We start from the raw sequence: 10,998 nt of genomic DNA, 5'->3' as shown, positions 1-10,998 counted from the left end.
ACTCAACAATCAGAGGACGGCCACCCATGAATCCAGAGGGACCACATCAATAGAAATCTTGAAGATTTTGACTCCAGAAGAGGAGCTCCAAGAAACCAAAGGTGATTCAAATGAACCAGAAATAACTCCAGAAGAGGAGCACCAAGTAAGCAAAGAAGAGGAATCAAATCCACCACAAATGACTGATGTCACCAACGTGAATGCAACATCAGATCATTCTCACAATTCTCAAGAAGATACGCTCAATGTAGCAGATACCACAAAGGATACTGACACCAATAACTGACAATGAATCAAATCATCCACATGGCACACTCTGAGTGCAACAAGAACAACAAAAACTGCAAGAAGCACAGCAGAAACAAGGACATCAACAGCAACAACAAAAACAACATGCAGCGCAACAAGAAGCATCCCAGAAACAACATGAACGACAAGAAAAAGAACAAAAATAAAAGCGAAAACAACGAAAACAGAATCAACAAGCGCGACAAAAAGAACAGCAAGAACGACAACAACAAGAACGCCAACGAAAACAACCAAGACAGAAACGACAAAAACAACAACAAGAACGACAACGAAAACAACAAAGACAGAAACGACAGAAACAACAACAATGAACAACGACCTGTACGACATGGTACAACTCTGCACATGAAGGACAATGCCACAGCACACTTCTAAACAATGACAAGACTACAAACATGCCATGGCATGATAAAGAATCTCACAAATTCACATCTACTCCAGAACAAACAAGCAAAACAGCTTTCACGAACGATGACATACAGAATCAACACCACAAACACAGAGAAAAGTTGAGGTCAGACAACGGTGCGACACAGAATCGCTACCCACAATCAAATGGAACAGGGGAAAAAGGTGTCCACATCATTAAACGACTCATCAGCAAAGCAGCCGAGTCACATTCCGACATCAGCCTAGCTCTGTTATCGTACCGAACAATCCCATTGAGCTCAGGACTGTCGCCAGCGCAAATGCTCTTTGGCAGAGCCATCCGGGAAACCATACCGGCAAAGCAATTCCGAGATCCCGGCAACGCATCGGTTCTTGACGACATGTGGGCACTATGCTCCAAACAAAAACTATGCGACGTTCAACATGCAATCCCACTCAAGGCACTGACAATAGGTGACACCATCAGAAGCAGGGACCCAGAAGGCGGATGGTCTGAGTCAGCTACGGTGATCAGGCAGGAGGCACCGCGGTCCTACATTGTCAAATCGTCTGCAGGAGTACTTTTGTGCCGTAACCACCGGGATCTATTAGAGATTCGACCTAAAACGCCAGTATTTCCCACACTGGACCTGACCGAGTCCATTTGTCCACAGGACGTTCCTCGCCACACAACGCCAGACAGTACTTTTGATGACATCAAACCAACATCCATACTACCACCGTTAAGATGCTCCAGCAGAAGCCGTAAGGCAGCTGACCGGCTAGATTTGTAACGACACTTCAACACACGCACAAGACGTATATGGACATTTCTCACGATGGACTCACAACACAGTTAATTGTTCGTGTTACTTTTACCATTTTCACAGTGTGCAGATTTGCATATTCTCACCATTTGTTATGTACAGTTTTCTTGAGGCCAGTCTAGAAAACATGTCCAATAAAAGGGGGGGGGGGGGTATAGTGATCTGTACATCTGTACATACATCTGCACATACACCAGGGACTGCAGCACAGATGTAACAGCCACAGCATCACTAGAGGGCAGCATCAGAGACGGGTATAAAGGGTCCAGCCCAAGTGAAGATCCGCCACTTTCAGAAGCACAGGGCTAGTGAGCAGCAGCAGCAGAGACAGCTCAGCATAGGCAGCTTACCTTAGCTTCACTGGTCATACCTCTTGACTGTATTATATCTAGTTAAGCTCTGGAAACAGAGCAAACCCATTGAATAAAGTATTTATGTTAACTGGAAGTCTACAATCTTTATTCAGACTTAGAGAATAACATACTGGTTAGGGTTGCTTTGTTTTTGTTGATCTCAGAATATGTTCAAGTTGCAAGTTGTGGTATTCTGATTTGGCATATCTTTCATTGGACTGTCCTACCATTTAGCATTTGCACTTAATAAGATTTTGGCTCTGGGTAAACACTAAAAATTCCTGCTGGATTCCATGTGCCGACATTGGGTGTTGTACTCCAACTTTCTGGCCAATATTTAGGTTGGCTACTTTGTGATCCACATGTCAGTCATGGGCAACTCTCACCTTACCTTCTTTTTCGATAAAGGCATTATGTGCTTCTGGGTGTATCAACGAATGATGATTGAGGAGGTGTATCCACACTTGTCTGCAGAATACGGCTTTTGTAGTGACATTAAGTTTAATGTATCCCAGCGAAGCAATCACCAAATGATTACAATGCAGTGAGCCTGGCATTGGTTGGTTGAATCAGCACTTGCCACGTCTATGGGTACATGCATCTCAGTAGAAGAATGTACCTGCACCAGTATCCAATTTTGAATATAGATTATACTGACCCTTCATCTATTATCATATAATCTGGACGGTGGCTTCCCTTGGTATCACTGGGCCAAAACATTCTTTGTTGTTCACTGTGCTGAATGTCTGCTCACTGTGTCGGTCAATGGTCTGCTCAAAGCTCGCGGATCGTGTCTTCATGCTGCTTGCTATGTGATCTTGGTTATTTGAAATGCTGCACCAGTCTGGCCTCTGGTTGTGGCCAGTCGTCTTGTGAGATGTTGAACTAGTTGTTTTGGCCTTTGCTTCTGCATTGTCACTTCCAATGTCCTCTGGTGCCACATACCTTGCATACAGTGTTAAAGCTGAACATTTTCTGGGTGCACGCATGAGGTCGCAATGCCCACGTTTCTTGTTAGGCTTGCCTGCATTCGCTATCATGCCAATGGTGGTCAAATTATACATGGCCTATAGACTCTACCCATTAGTATGGTTACGTATTTGCATCCACTTTGTAGGAGTGCTTCTACAATGTAACCTTTGGGTTGATCCAAGAATATTTTTGGAACACTTCCATTGGAGTAGAATCATAGAATTTACAATGCGGAAGGAGACCATTTGGCCCATCGAGTCTGCACAGGCTCTTCGAAAGAGCACCCTAACTTAAGCCCACTCCTCCACCCTATCCCCATAACCCAGTAGCCCCACCTAACCTCTTTTGGACAGCAAGGGCAATTTAGCATGGCCAGTCCACCTAACCTGCACATCTTTGGACTGTGGGAGGAAACCGGAGCACCCGGAGGAAACCCACGCAGACACGGGGGAGAACGTGCACACTCCGCACATACAGTGACCCAAGCCGGGAATCGAACCTGTGACCCTGGAGCTGTGAAGCAACTGTGCTAGCCACTGTGCGACCGTCAGTGACGGACCTACATTTTTGGGGCCCTGAAGCTTGAACTGTAAATGGGGGCCCCTTCGCAACCAGCAACGAGGTCTGGGTAACCACTTTTATCTTCTTCAATGGGGTTGTTCCACGACAGATCACCATTAATTTTTTAAAAATTTAACCACTACATCTCAGATTTTGATTAAAATTGCTGTACTGGATTATCTCATGTCAAAGTCACTGGTGTGAATAAAACTTTCCTATGCCTTATAGTTTTAGAGTTATGGGAGATGAAAATTAGGGAAATGTTACATACATGCATGATGCATCATAGAATGATGAAATAAAACATAGAAAAGACCACAGTCAATAGAATCTTTTATTTTAGGCACCTATGAGAATACATACTACATGAAGCACATTTTACAAAATACTCTTTAGAATATATTGTATCCTTATGAACACGTTATTGAAAAAAATTCTTGTCTAGATCGCTATCACGAGTGCTATCACGTTGAAAATTCACGTTAGCATTGTGATTGCCTTTTCAACGGCTTCCCTTTTTTGTTACGACACGTCATCTACTGTTTTGTATTTCTGTCATAAATGTTAATAGTGTTTTAAATTATTTATAATTATTTTATATTAAATATATTTAGAATGAAACATCCTTAATTTGAACGTTTTTTCGTTTACGGCTAGCCTACGTGATACTTTCATAGTCTTTTAATTTTTATTTTAACTATTATTTTGTATTGAATTACACTATATTATTAATATTATTATTTTTTTTAAACCCCTTCTCATGCAGTAGACCCAAAATTTATAAGCAATGTGGACTAAAGTCGCTTCTGGGGCCCCTCCGGGATTAGCGGCCCTGAAGCTTCAGCTTCATTAGTTTCATAGTAGATCCACCCCTGGCTACTGTGCTACCACCACGAGCTCAATTATTCTGATGGCTAACTTTGCTGCTGTAAAATCGCAACAAGGTCCCTTGTTTCTGCAACAACTTATGAATGGACCAATGGTCACTCTCAGCTGTTGCCAGAAAAGCATGAATTCCATGCGGTGCGTTCTAAAGTTGATCTTAGAACAGTGACCATTGTTTTACCTGAAATTTTCAGATGGTTTCCAGACAGCCATGTGGTGTTTAGTTTGTAGAGGTCTTCATTGCCGGTAGCAATTCTAATGGCTTGTTTACCCAATCCCAAAATATCGAAGGGCAGGAAAACACAACTCAACACGTTATCAGAGCAAAATGAATTCAAATAGGAGATCCGTTGCCTTAAAATTAAATTTTGTGGTCATCTTTTAGCGGGATTTTTAATGCTGTCTGGGGCTTTTGACAGCTTTGCAAGTTTCCTCCTGCTTTTTTTAGTTCCAAGTTGTCGTACCTTTAGTAGCTAATTCCTTAAATGGTCAGAGGTTACTGCTCAACTGCAATGGTGCTGCTGTTGAGTTCTGTTTCATCTTTCTGGTTTAAGTTTAAATTCCGTCCATGTAACAGTGATTTAGGTGAGAAAAAGGCTTCAAAAATGAAAGCAAACAGGGGAAGTGTTTGATTTAAAATATACAAGCTTCTTTAGCTGTTCAGGGCTGTTACGGGACAGCCTCCTTCTAGCCAAGGCTGCAGCACTCCGCCTTCCCCGGAAGAAGCAACGGACTCGCCGCGGGTCTGTAAGCTCTGCAAACTATTGAGACCCTCCAGGCTCTGCCATTTAATTTCTGCTCCTGCTTAAACTTTGCAGCAGGTACACTTCTACTATTTCAGCACTTGCAAATTTGAACAGTCGCACCAGGACCCAATGCCAGATGCTTGGATCAATGTGCAATCCCAGAATGGACTGTGTGTGGGGAATTCCAAGAAAACTGCAAAATCCTTATACACATCGAGTTGTTTCCACACCAGTTCTTTTCTTCTGCTGGATATGGCAGGTTGAGGCTTGTATCCTGCTCGGTCAAATCTGAAAAAAACTGCTGCCACCATGCTACATTGTTCTTTTCTCCACCCAAATCTACCAATCGTACACCAAAAATTGGTGAAGCAATAATGTGGGTTCTTTATCTATACAATATATAAAGTCTGATCTTCAAATAATGTTCACTGTGAGGCTGTTAGGCACTCATCTGACCTCAATTACTGTTGCTTGCAGTCTTACTTCAAACCTTGGGACCAGTATATCACATTCTGTCAAGGTATGTGGATGTTTAAGATACAATTCCTGAAAAGTGCATACACATCATATCACAACAGTGGATGGCATGCCAATGAAGCGGGCTGCTATGAGCTGGAAGACAAAAGCCTGCAATGTTGTTGGAGATGCAGTCATCACGGCAAGGGGAAAGTAGTCACACTTATGTGTCTGGTAGATGGTGGAAAGGCTTTGGGGCGTCAGGTGTTGTCACTCTGATCCACTCTCTCACCTATTTTTATAGCCAGGTTCGGAATATGGCTGAACCAGTTAAATGTCTGCTCAATGGTGATCCCCAGGATATCGAGAGTGGGGGAGTCAGCAAGGAAACGCCACTGAATGTAGGCGAGCAACGGTCATACTAATCGGAGATGGTTATGGCTCATCACTTCCAAAGCACAAATGTTACTTGCCGCTTATCAGCCCAAAACTGAGTGCAGAACAGATCTTGCGATGATGGACTGCTTAAATGTCGGAGGAATTACAAATATAAACATCCCCATTTCTGACCTTATGTTGGAGGAAATGTCATTTGGAACACTAATTCAAGAAACTCCTGTGGATGACAACTACAACCATTTTACTTGTGCGAGGTAAGACTCCGGCCAGCTGAAAGTTTCCCCCCTTATTCCCATGGACTTCAATTTTATTTGGCTCCTTGATATCATAAAAGGCTAATGCTGCTCTGATGTCAAGATTAGTCATCCTCACCTCATATTTTATAAATGATGAGATATTCAGACGTTTCATGGAAAATTACTTCATGTATAACTATCTGGTTGTAAATAAACTTTATTTCCTCAAGTAAGTCATAAATGTACCATAAATAATTTACTATTTGTGGTGAGAACATAAAACAAAAAGTAGGCCATAAGGGTGGCATGATGGTGAACACATCTGCCTCACAGGACCAGGGACACCGGTTCAATTCTGACCTTGGGTGCCTGGGTAGAGTTTGTATGTTCACGTCGTGTCTGCCTGGGTTTCCTCCGGTTTCCTACCACAGTCCAAAGATATGCAGGTTAGGTGATTAGCTGTGCTAAATTGCCTCTGGAGTGTCCAAAGGTTGGATGGGGTTATGAGGATAGGGTGGGGGAGTGGGTCTAGGTGAGGTGTTCTTTCGGAGGGTCAGTGCAGACTCAACGGGCCGAATGGCCTTCTTCTGCACCGCAGGGATTCTATGATTCGGCTCCTCAAAGTTACTCTGCCATAATCTTCTAATTAACTGCACGTTCACATTTTAACCCCATATCACTCTATTACCATAGTGCCCAGAAGTCTATTGGCCTCAGTCAGGAATATATGAGGTAGAGACTTCCAAAAGATTAGGCTGTCCTGTTTGGTAGGCTTTAAATTTGTGAAAGGACAAAAAAATTATTTTAAAAATTATTCCATTGAGAAGCTCATCGGTACAATGCAATGGAGATGCTGTATGCAGCTTCATAAATTAGAGGGTTCTAGCTTTGATTCTTGATTCTGCAGAGTTTGAGCAAATGTAGGCCACTGTGCAGAAAATACATCCCAGGAGGCCCACCTTAACACCCCAACCTCGCACAGGTGTGTATGCGCGGGTGTCAGGTAAGAACAGACTGAGACAACGACGCCCCTGCCCCCAGATCCTCCTCCTCTTACCCCCCTTCCATCCAGGTTCACACAGAGAAGAACACGGACAAGGAATGCCAGTAATGAGGGGGAATATTAATTATGGAAAACCAGAATTCTGATGGCGCCATGTAGGTGGAGATCGCACGTTAGGTGGCTCCTGCTAGAGTCTTTGTTATTTTGAGTCTTTATGGCCGATCCCGGGGGGTACTTTTTGGATGAGCTGATGTGGGATGTCCTAAAGAGTTGGTGGAATGTTGAAGTTCCAGGTCAGGGAAAGAAAGGGGCGAGCGAAAGTCCATCGGCAAGTGTTGCTGTGAGTCCAACAGGAGGAAAGATGGCCGGGGGGGGGGGGGGGGGGGGGGGGGGGTGCGGGGTCGTCTGGTGGAACCGCTCCCATCACATTTGAGACTCTGACCAAGGTGGTGTCAGGGGAGTTTGAAAATGTTGTTCACTAAACATTTAGAGGTGCTTCGCTTAAAGAGTGGGTGGAGGAGGCGCTTGTCCTGATAAAGGTTGCATTAACAAAGACGTCGGTCAAGGTGCGGGAACAAGAAGAGCAGATGAAAGGGGTGGAGGAGGCATTGTTGCAACACAGAGACCAGTTCACCTCGATGGGGGAGGAGCTGCGGAGGGTGACAGAGGTCAATAAAGGGCTAAAAGCCAAGGTGGAGGACCTGTACAACAGGTAGAGAAGACAAAATTTGAGGATTGTGGATCTGCCTGAGGGGGTGGAGGGCCCAAGGCAGACCGAGTATTTTGCGAACATGCTCAGCAAGTTGATGGGGGAGGGAGGGGCGGGGCGGGGAGATACCTCTCTCTATATACTGGACAGGGCGCATTGGTCACTCCGGCCGAAGTCCGAGAATGAATGAGCCACCAAGGGCGCTCCTAGTTTGTTTCCATAGCTACCAAGTAAAGGAGAAGGTCTTGAGCTGGACGAAGCAGAAGTGAGAAGGCGTTGGTATATGTAAATACCAAGATCTTACAGTAGATGGGCAGCCTTTGGACGGGTGAAGGTGGTATTGTACATCAACGGGGTGAAGTTTCGAGTGGTCCATCCAGCGAAGCTGAGAGTGACACTCAAGTCGAAGGACTTTTACATGGAGGGGCAGAGGCGTTCGCCAAGGCTCAAGAACTTGGACAGAGATGAGGACATTGGTGGTGTGGCTTGGCATTGAACTTTTTCCTGGATTTTCCTGGCTAGTGAATAGGAGTGTGATGGAGGAAGGGGTGGAGGGGCTGTGGTCGGTGGAGCCTAGTCCAGCAGGTTTAGATGGATCTGGGAGGGGATCGATACTCGGTGAGGTGTTTGGAAGTGTTTGGAAGTGGAAGTGGATTAGGAGATTCTGGAAAGGCGGGGGTAGATAGTAATAAAAGGATAGGGTGGGGCGGGGGTGGGGTGTGACCCCCAGTCAGAATGGTGAAGTGGAACGTGAGGCAGTTAAGAGGGGGCGGTTGAAGAGAGCGAGAGTTTCTACCCATTTGAACAGTTTGAAAGCCGATGTTTTGTTGCTGTAAGAGACCTTTCAGAGGCTTCGGAAGGTTGGTGAGCCAGATGTTTCAATTGGGCTTTGTCAGGCTTGGGGGAGTTGGCGATCATGGTGGGGAAGACGCTGTTGGCTAGAGTTAAGAGGGCAGAGTATTCGGCAATTGTGATCCCAGATCATGCTCCACATTGGATGGGCTTGGTACTGGAGAAGGGGGTGGTCCAGAAGCGAGGTTTGGGGATGGATGTGGAGCTGCTGGTGGACAAGATAGGGAAAACGATTGAGTCGTCCATGGGTTACAATTGTATGGGAGATATCTTGCCTTTGATGGTTTGGAAGGCTCTGAAGGCAGTGGTGGGGGGGGGGGGGGGGGGAGGGGGGGGGAGGGGTGTTGATCTTGTTTAAGGATGAAGGTGGAGAGGGGGGAACGGCAACAGTTGATGGAAGAGATTTTTGAGGTGGATGTGAGGTATGCGGGGGACCCAGATCCAGGCTCTTGGCAAAGAAGAAGTAGTTGTAGGCGAGGTTCGACCTGCTTTCAACGGTGAAAGCAGTGTGCCAGCTGAGAAGAGTGAGGGGGGCTGTCTATGTGTATGGGGAGGAGGCAGGTCGTATGTTGGCATGTCAGCTTCTTCGGCAGGCCACGGATAGGACGGGGAGTTGGGTGGCTGCTCCGGAGCAGATTAACAAGGTGATTGGGGAGTTTTATTGGGATTTGTATAGGTCGGAGCCGCCAGAGGATGAGCGGGAGATGAGGGAGATTTTTTTAAATAAATAATTTTTATTCAAAATCTTTCACATATTTTCAACAAACAAACCCCCCCTTACAAAAATAAGAGAAACAACAAAAAACGCATAAATAAACAGATTATAGCTATATCACACATTCCCCCAGACTACATGTCCCCCACTAAACGATAAACGATAATAAATACAATAGTAAACACAAACCCCCCCCCCCCCCCCCCCCCCCGGGTTGCTGCTGCTGCTGACCATCTCCTAACGCTCCGCTAGAAAGTCTTGGAACGGTTGCCACCGCCTGAAGAACCCTTGCACAGATCCTCTTAAGGCAAATTTTACCTTCTCTAATTTAATAAACCCTGCCATGTCGCTGATCCAGGCTTCCACACTTGGGGGCCTCGCATCCAGGGGCTGGTTTAGCTCACAAGGCTAATCGCTGGCTTTTAAAGCAGACCAAGCAGGCCAGCAGCACGGTTCGATTCCCGTACCAGCCTCCCCGGACAGGCGCCGGAATGTGGCGACTAGGGGCTTTTCACAGTAACTTCATTGAAGCCTACTCGTGACAATAAGCGATTTTCATTTCATTTCATTTCATTTCCTTCCACTGCAACAGAATCCTCTGCCGGGCTACCAGGGACACAAAGGCCAGAATAACGGCCTCTTTCGCCTCCTGCGCTCCCCCAGCTCAGCGTAACCCGGGTGTTCACCACCTTCGACACCGTCCTCGCAACGCCCCTCCAGAACTCATCCAGCGCTGGGCACGCCCAGAACATGTGGGGGTGGTTTGCCGGGCTCCCTGTCCTCTACCCCAAAAAACTGACTCAGCCTTGTCCCAGTCACGTGCGCCCTGTGCAGAATCTTAAATTGTATCAGGCTAAGCCTGGCGCAAGACGAAGAATTTACCCTACCCAGGGCATCCGCCCACGTACCTTCGTCTATCTCCTCCCCAAGCTCCTCCTCCCATTTACCTTTTAGCTCCTCCACCGAGGCCTCCTCCTCCTCCTGCATCTCCTGGTAGATCGCCGAGACCTTGCCCTCTCCAACCCACGCCCCCGAGAGCACCCTATCCTGGATCTTGAGTGCTGGCAACAGCGGGAATGCCCTCACCTGCCGTCTTACGAAAGCCCTTACCTGCATGTACCTGAAGGCATTTCCAGGGGGGAGCCCGCATTTTGCCTCCAACGCCCCAAGGCTCGCAAATGTCCCGTCTATAAACAGGTCCCCCATCCTTCTAATACCTGCCCTGTGCCAGCTCAAGAACCCCCCATCCATTCTCCCTGTGACAAACCGATGGTTCTCTCAGATCGGGGACCACATCGAAACCTCTACCTCCTCCTCTGGCGTATCCATTGCCCCCAAATTTTAAGGGACGCCGCCACCACTGGACCCATGGTGTACCTTGTCGGCGGGAGCGGCAGCGGTGCCGTCACCAGCGCACTCAGGCTCGTGCCCACACAGGGCGCCATCTCCAGCCTCTTCCATGCCGCCCCCTCCATTACCCACTTGCGTATCATCGCCACATGGGAAGCCCAGTAGTACCCGCATAGATTAGGCAACACTAGCCCTCCTCTGTCCCTGCTCTGCTCCAGAAACACCCTCCTCACCCTCGGGGGTCTTCTTCGCCCAT

This window comes from Scyliorhinus canicula, chromosome 4 (assembly GCF_902713615.1).
Source record: "Scyliorhinus canicula chromosome 4, sScyCan1.1, whole genome shotgun sequence".
Classification (NCBI taxonomy): domain Eukaryota; kingdom Metazoa; phylum Chordata; class Chondrichthyes; order Carcharhiniformes; family Scyliorhinidae; genus Scyliorhinus; species Scyliorhinus canicula.
Note: the sequence above shows the minus strand (reverse complement) of the source record.